This window comes from Sinohyriopsis cumingii, chromosome 3 (assembly GCF_028554795.1).
Source record: "Sinohyriopsis cumingii isolate HCF-2022 chromosome 3, ASM2855479v2, whole genome shotgun sequence".
NCBI lineage: Eukaryota > Metazoa > Mollusca > Bivalvia > Unionida > Unionidae > Sinohyriopsis > Sinohyriopsis cumingii.
In genome coordinates, this window is record NC_142963.1 from 142,230,350 (window position 1) to 142,238,897 (window position 8,548).

At 33.1% G+C, this 8,548-nt stretch overlaps 1 long non-coding RNA gene across 1 annotated transcript; it reads left to right on the plus strand.

The window, feature by feature from the left end:
• Positions 1–2,706: 2,706 nt before the first annotated feature.
• LOC149803981 (uncharacterized) lies at positions 2,707–5,783 on the plus strand. The gene is made up of 3 exons (XR_016419999.1): positions 2,707–3,124; positions 4,379–4,405; positions 5,179–5,783. It is a non-coding gene; the product is annotated as an uncharacterized LOC149803981 (long non-coding RNA).
• The last annotated feature ends 2,765 nt before the right edge of the window (positions 5,784–8,548 follow it).

Consider the following 8,548-nt stretch of genomic DNA (forward strand, 5'->3'; position numbering starts at 1 on the left):
TCCTCAATCAGAAAGTCTATGATCTGTTTCATGGATAAGCTACTTTTTATAGTTCTCCAATAACGTTGTAACTGTTGTTTGTCCTCCTCGGATAATTCCTTCTGTAATTATTTAAAGTCATTGGATTAAACATATGAAGTTGGTCAGACAACTGAAGATATAATTATTCGAGTATCAAACTCTAAAACACATAATAAGTCTTCAAAGCAGGCTTAGTTCTAAGAAAAACCCTTGGGACTGAGATTAAGAACGTTCTTGAAACCTTTTATTGGCTTCTGTTTATATGTTTTCAGGGGTAAAAAGTGCCAGCTTAGAATTATTTCAGCAAACACTGTATGAACTGTATAAGATAGTTTTGGTCACTGAATACATGTATTAGCAAGGGATTATCTTCGGAGATGATTTCAAGGAATACCTTTCTTCAAGGAAATCCAGCAGTAGAAGGAACGCTTTTCAGGACTACTCTTGCCTCTTAAATTTAGGACAATTACTGAGCTGGCACACTCGCGAAATTTAAATTATTAAGAGTAAATCCCACGCGCAATCAATTTCCACAGTGAACAATTCTAATTTCAAACCTAGGTCTATCTACTCTCGCACAGCTGGTGAGGACTGAGCGTAGCGCATGCGCAACGAACAAAATAATTGAAAATTTTGTAGTCATCATGCAAAATGGAATAAAGCTTTGTTGCTATCAATCAACAGCTATTTGAGAGATCATGTAAATTATAACGAGTTTAGGTATCAAGAGATAATATGCATATATTTGAAACGTTTGAGATAAGAAAAAGTTTTCTTATTTGCTGTGGTTAAATAGAAATTTGCACGTTTGTAAATTTGTCTAAATTTGGCCAGTTGTTACTATTCTAGAGTATTTTCCCGATTTAAGTTACCTCCTGAGGTTTTTCATGTGTAACATTGGTCTGTTTATACTGATGTCAATGTGTAAAATTGGTCTGTTTATACTGATGTCATTTTTTGACGTATTCAATGATTTGCATTTAGTATTGAATGTTTTATCAGTATTGATGTGCATGTTTAAACACCCTCGTTTTCTGTGCTTATGCAAGGGTATTTTAACTAATGTAATTCACGATTTAAATATATGAGTACAATAGTGAACGTAATTAATGATGCATCAATAAACACGCCGTTGGTAAATTAATCAATTCTAGGCAGTAGTAAGATTTGAATCATCGTTTTGTTTTTAGAATAATCAAACCATGATTGTCTTTTGGCTTACATAGTTTGACTAACCATTTATTGTAGAATGATTTGCAGTTCTTTGACATTGACGTGCCCCATCTGTTCCACGGTATGTTTAAAAACACATACACTTCCTGGTTTATATTTGAATCTAGTTTAGATCTTTTAACAATGTTGACACGTATTTTGGTTTCATTCCTTAAATATTACATATCGTCAGGTATATGTGGTCAGATAAAATTTATTATAGTGTTACAAATATACACCATACAGAATGGGGCGTGCTATCCCTGGTGCCTAAGCGAGGATGCGTGATAATATAAAGCAAATTTATTAAATATCGAGAAAGAATATTTTTACAGGTTAGATAATGTGTACTCTACCGAGATTCGAACCTGGGCCCTCATGCGTCCTTTTTATATATAGTTCAACGATGTTATGGTCATAAACTAAGTAAGAGAAAGAAGCAAAGCTTATTTTATAAATTTCATTTGAAAATATTATTCATGTATGATTCTTAAATGGCTGAAGCGGAAGCGTTACACGCGTTCTACATTAGAAGGTTTTTTAAAAAAGCGAGATTCTAACCGAGGTTAGATATCGCGTATACACTTGCCGGAAGATTTTCAAATCTTGAATTCACACGATATTAGTAGCTTCACCCCAGTCACCTCACCGGTAGGAAATCATCGCAATAAACTTACCTATGACAGCTACAAAATTGTTGCCGTCTCCTCAATATTAAGAATTTTGTGGTATTTACACGCATGCTCCAATGTATTTGCCACTCTTCAGTGTCAGCACAATGCAGTCATGTGGAGGTTTGTACGATGAAAAGGAAAAAGAGTATTATTTGTTTTTTTCCTTGCTTGCTTTACTTGGAATCATATATATTTAGGTCTGATGAGTGTTATTGCTGCCATAAATTAGATTTGAAAAAAACGACTAACCATTTTTGGGTTTCATTCTGAGCGAAATACTTCGACTTTAAATTCTTCAGAATTCTGTGAAATCTTTCTGCAACAAGCGCATAATTTGTCTAAGTAAGTCAAAAAGTGAAGATCATTTCCCTTTTCCACAACATCCTCAACTTTTTATTATAGAATTCTTTTCCGTCAATAAAATGAATCTTTTTCAGCATGGTTTATGTCATCTCCATTTTTATTTTTTATTTTTCAGCGTATTGAAAGGCGACTGATATTAATGTCATTGTGTATTTATATCCATCAGTGTACTTTTTGTGTGTGATTTTAATGTTAATTTGTTAATTGCGCTCCTGTCTGGGCTCGATCGTCCCATACCAAACGAATTGACCTCCAGCTCAACACAACAATGCGCATAATCTCTGAAACACTGCGTCCTACTCCTTTACCATGTCTGTCGGTACTCAGCAACATTCTTCCCCCACGTCTCAGTTGCCAGGAAGCAACAACACAACTGCTGGCTAAGTGAGAAACTTCCACTGTTCATGGATATCACTTCACATCCAGCAATGCGCTTGGCTTCGAGACATCCAGTCTGGTTAGGTCTGTTGTCGGAGGATAAGACAGCTATTTCGGCAAGGAGTGAAGAGTTGTCTTTAACAGATGTTGTAAAGCACTTCCCTTTTGATGAACCATCTGTCTGCCGACTTGGCTTCAACCTTTCTTCTTGACATCTGTGGACTACGCTGAACCGTTCCGGACAGGACAGTGTCGTTGTGCAGTGAACCTTGTATGATGTGGGCAAGGTCACTAACTCTTTTCTGTAGCTGTGGAGCTCTACAGACCATGTCACACGTTGTGAACATCTGTCCACTGACAAAGTTGCCTGGTGAACTGCAGGCCCTGCACCTTGCTGATGATGCCGCAGTTAAATGGCCGGGCATGCACTACACACGATAGTTTTTTTTTATGTGGGTGGATAGGTAAATAGACAGGTTCGTACAAACCTTTATGTTCTTACCCGAGAGAGAGAGAGAGAGAGAGATCTTATTTAAAGTAACATGTATGCTGTCTTTCTTAACCTATCAACTTCTTACGTTAGCCATCGAACTTGTTTTAGTGTGTTTTTTTAATCACATTTATTTTATCGCACACATTGTAGCCAGATGTTTGTATTTTGCAACGAGACCTTTATCAATAACAGTTCAGACTGACGGAAAGAGCAGACTTAATAATGAGTAGTTGCTATTTACATTTGACTTATTTCTATTAAAGCAAACTATAGGCAATTAGCACCATGCTTTGGTCAGAACATTATCAAAGTAATTTAAACAGTGCCAAAGTAATTGAAGCAAGTTTTAGTTACTTACCGACATTTTTCGTGTAGTGTAAGATTTTGGTAATACCTCCAGGAATTCAGGACAATTATATATGTATCAGATACAGAGGTGTTGTCCTGTCACCATAGTGAATACTCATACATGTGATGGTGCTTAATCGAAATCTCAGATAATTGAAAATATCAGCTCACAAGTTTTTAAAATGTATTGCCACTAGACAGCTCGAAAATCTGTGAGACTAATGTAGTAGTCCAGAATAATCCATGAATACAGGAAATTGTCTATTCGCAGTTACCTTTCGTATTAAATTAGTGATATCAGAACATTGTCAAAACCAAAGAACTGAAGTTTTCTTGTCCTCTCATGAATAACATCCAAAAGATATAGCCGATCTAATCATTCCTTGTTGCCCGCCGGTGAAAATATGGATTCTGAGACTTATGAATGATTATTAATATAGATTGAGAACGATAACTTATATTAATTTTAATTAACGCAATTAAGTATACGTTTTATGCCCTTGGTATATGGTTTGCATCTAGTCATGTATAGTCAGTGTGTGTTATAGTTATAAATTTTGAATCCGTTTATACAACGGTATTTTTTACTAAAGTAATGCACGGTTTAAATCTTTGCGTACAATACTGAGCTTAAATTCTTTTGTATTACTAAACGCACTGTTGGTATTTGAATCAGTTCAAGGCAGTATTGAGATTTGAACCATCTTTTTGTTTTTATAATAATCAAATTGGTGATTTGTCTTTTGTCTTGGATGGTCTGACCACCCCTTTAACATAGGATTAACTGGATCATTTAACAATTTTTACACGTAACAGGATCAAGTTTGGTTTCGTACCTTAAATATTGCATAGCTTCAGATATCGCTTAACCTAATGATTTTGACTTCAGATTTATGTGAACATGTTGCAGGTCTAGGTAAGATACTTATTCTCTCTCTCTCTCTCTCTCTCTCTCTCTCTCTCTCTCTCTCTATATATATATATATATATATATATATATATATAGAGAGAGAGAGAGAGAGAGAGAGAGAGAGAGAGAGGGAGAGAGAGAGAGAGATTCGAAGCTGGGTACGCGGCATAATACACCCAACTCCTTGACTACATACATTAACTCCGATATATATATATATATATATATATATATATATATATATATATATATATATATATATATTATTTGATTTAATTTATATTTGATTTAAGTTGTTTTGATTTGATTGTTTATGGGTTTTGGAGTCTTTTTATTTTCTTTACATGTCATGTAATGTAATTTTGTTTACTAGGCATTTGAAATTTACCAGAAAATTCAGTTTGACCTGAGTTTTCCATAGATACCTAATAATAGAAACACTTGTTTCTATTTTTGACTTAGTTCCTAGCCTTGATTGAGGGTCAAGTAAATAACTTTTTTCTAGGAGCAAAATGATTGGTTCTTATCAAGGATATACAGGAGCTATGTGACTTTTACACGTAAACATGATCACGTAATCCTCTATTTCGCAATTAGGCATTTCCGAAATTACGAAATACTTAGTATTAATTATGATGTTGAGAGAGAGAGAGAGAGAGAGAGAGAGACCTAAGTGTCAGGGCTTTTAAACACCTGATGTTAAGTTGTTTTCTTCTGTTGTGGCCAACATTGAAGTATTAAGTTTTTAGTTTTTGAGTTATATGTTAATTTTTATTCAGGTTATTTGGACAATAGAAGATTAATTCGTTACTCTGGAGATATTATTGTATTCATACAGAACTCTTGAACTTGGACTTTTTTTGAAAATTTTATTTGGATTTCCAAGACCGGAGGATTAATTATTATGTTTCTACAAGGAACTGTAGACGTCAACAAAGTACAGTCAACATCATTCGTCATCGCCTTCCATCTTGTATCCTTCTTCGGGACTCGAACATGGAATCATTAAAACATTTCAATATTAGACTTTAACAATTTTATTCGTGGATTATTCTTTTATTATTTTTGGATTTGATTCTGGAAACGGTAAGTTCTCATATTTTTTCATTTTTACAGTATTTGTCCAGGGAAATAAATTATTTGTTATATTTTTCAAAGCTTGTTGTTTTCACTCTTTCTTGTGGTACTGTTTCATCGGCCTGATTGCTTTCACGAAACCGCGACAAAAGTTCAGAGACACGCGACTCAGACGTATGTATGATGTAGCATTATTTAAGAACATAATGAGTTGTCTCTCCAGCTGATTTGTCTGACATTATTTATCTAGTTATTGAATATCTGTGTTGTCATCCACGATTTCCTGTTAGCGTAGGTCACTGGCAAGCTTTGTACAATTAACATCACTAAAGCAGCGTGGTTTCTGACACTTGCCAACTGTAAGTGATTTCAATTTTTCATTCGTATCACTGCATGCAAAACATCACTGTTGTGAGTGAAGACAACGACAGTCATGAATATTTAATATATATATATATATATATATATATATATATATATATATATATATATATATATATATATATATATATGTATATGTAATGGTTTTTCTTTATTGAAAATCGTTTAAGTGAATCTGACTTTTAGGATAATCATTTGTTGGTCTCCATCGGCAACGCGTCAAAAGCAGGCTGCATGCCTGGTTAATAAAGCTCTGAAATTTAAAAAAAAAAAAACCAAGCAAATAATATTCTATTGATCATGTATACACAAATGAATAACATCAAGCACACTTAGATAATCAGAAGATAAACATAGTCTTTCTTAAATGGCTTACCTACAATCATTTATTATTACATGTAATTTACCTTAATGGCATCTTTTGTATCATGCAGAGACTTCAGATTAGCCTACTGTCAGCCCTAATCTGTGTCGTCATGTGTGTCAAGTGTGGTTTTAACCATGTATGCCTTGGGACATTTTATGGGTTCTTGTTTCACAGATCAGACCACTACAGGACCTGTTAACGAAATTAATCTGTTCCATTGTGTGTCAGAAATTTAGCAGCTTATATATATATATATATATATATATATATATATATATATATATATATATATATATATATATATATATATATATATATATATATATGAGTAGACATTAAATGTATTGTGACGCAAATAATATGGAGTTTCCGCTCATGTTGCTACTGAAAATTATATCAGACCGAGAACACACTCTCTGAACGCCTTGAAACCTTTACTATAGAGATTAAAAAACGGATGTCTTTGAATGTTTAACCTCGGATTATCAATTCTTCTTCTTAACGCCTCCTGTAACGAGTGTTGTATTCAGAGTGCTATAGGAAACATACGTTCTCTAAGGTACTAACGAACGAAGTGTGATAGATACCGATGAGCTGAACGGAATGCGTTAGATGGAGATGAGTTGAAAATTGGTCCGTATGATGCTAAAACCGATAAATTGCTTGCGAAAGACTAAGAGGTATATCGTATACTATATACGTGGGATTTAAACATTCGTCGAAATATTCGTCAGCAACTGATGCAACCTTAGATAAAATATTTTGGACCCTAAACTTTACCCTTTATGTTTATAGTTTGTATTGTTTAAAATTTAATTCTTTCGAACGCTTTAGTCACTTAAACAATGGGCTAGTTTTCAAAGTCATTGTTACAGTCAAGTTTCGCTTATCTTGATTGCACATACCAATCTGAATTATGATTCTGAATCTATTGCCGTCAACAACGATCTGCTTCCTGTAAAAACGTGCATTCCAGATATTTGTTTATTCCTGTTAATTATAAAGGTATATTCAAATTTAATGATCTGTTATGCATATTTGATTTAACTTATATTTGATTTGATTTAATTGTGGGTTTTTGTGAGTTGTAAAAAGAATTATATTATTTTTCTTCCATTACATGCTATTGTAATGTAATTTTATTTCCTGGATTTGATATTTTCTAGAAATTCGGTTCAGTTTTTCGAAAATCTAATATTAGAACTTTGTATCAAATGCTGACCTAGTTCCTGACCTTATTTCATGATTGGAAATAACCAGCTTTTATTTATTTTTTTATTTAATTCATTCTTAGTGTGGGATTTATAGAGTGAAATCGAGGCTGTACGTGACTTGAAATATGTAAAGAGCTTCTACGTTGTTATTTTGAAATTCTGGTGTTACCTAAATTGCGCAGTTGCCAAATTTAATAATGTTTTGGGAGATAGTTTCAGTTGGACCTTTAAGCAAATAGAGGTCAAGGTGTTTTTTTTTTTTAATGTTATGACCAGTTGGAGTTTAATTTTAATTTATCTTCAGATTATTTGGATTCTAAGAGATTATTTTTCCTGGAAATAATTATGTTCGGAATTAATTCTTGGACAAAGATAGTTATCAAAATTGTCAGAATTAAAACACCAGAATATTATTGTATTTGGTTCAACAAAGAAATGTTGACACTTCAGTACTATACTGACTACAGTATACGTCATCCTCTTCCAGTTTGGATTTTCGTCCGGACTCGAACTCAAATTCATTAGAACGTTTTATAACTAGGACTTCTAATTTTTAATTCTTCGATTATTCTTGGATTATTTTTGGATTTGATTCTTAAAACAATAAGTTCTTTTCTTCATTAATACCTTTTTTTTAGGGAAATAAATTATTTTGTTAATTTTTACAAAGATTGTCGTTTTCAGGTTTTTCTTGTTACTGTTTATGAGAGCTTAAACACGTAACATAAGAGATCTGCTTCTAAGGCGTAATGATCTGAAAGATAACATACTTGTACGGACACGTGATAGTATCGGTTTATACCATCAAAAGCTATTTTGTATTTCCTCATAATTGTATACAAGTTATACGATAGCTTTGGTAGCTGATTCTTTCGATCATCTTGGAGATCTTTCTCTGACATTTGATCTCGTGAATATTTGTCAAAAAAGCTGTCAGTTTTATAAAAAATGCTCAGTATGTCGGCATTAGTCGGAGTAAGAATACACTGACAAAATGTATGCATAAAAATGTAATAAGGAAAAACAAGAAAAGTAAGGATATAAGAAAGATTTACAATTCAAAATTTATAGACATATTCATGTTGAAAGCTAATGAAAAAATATCATATG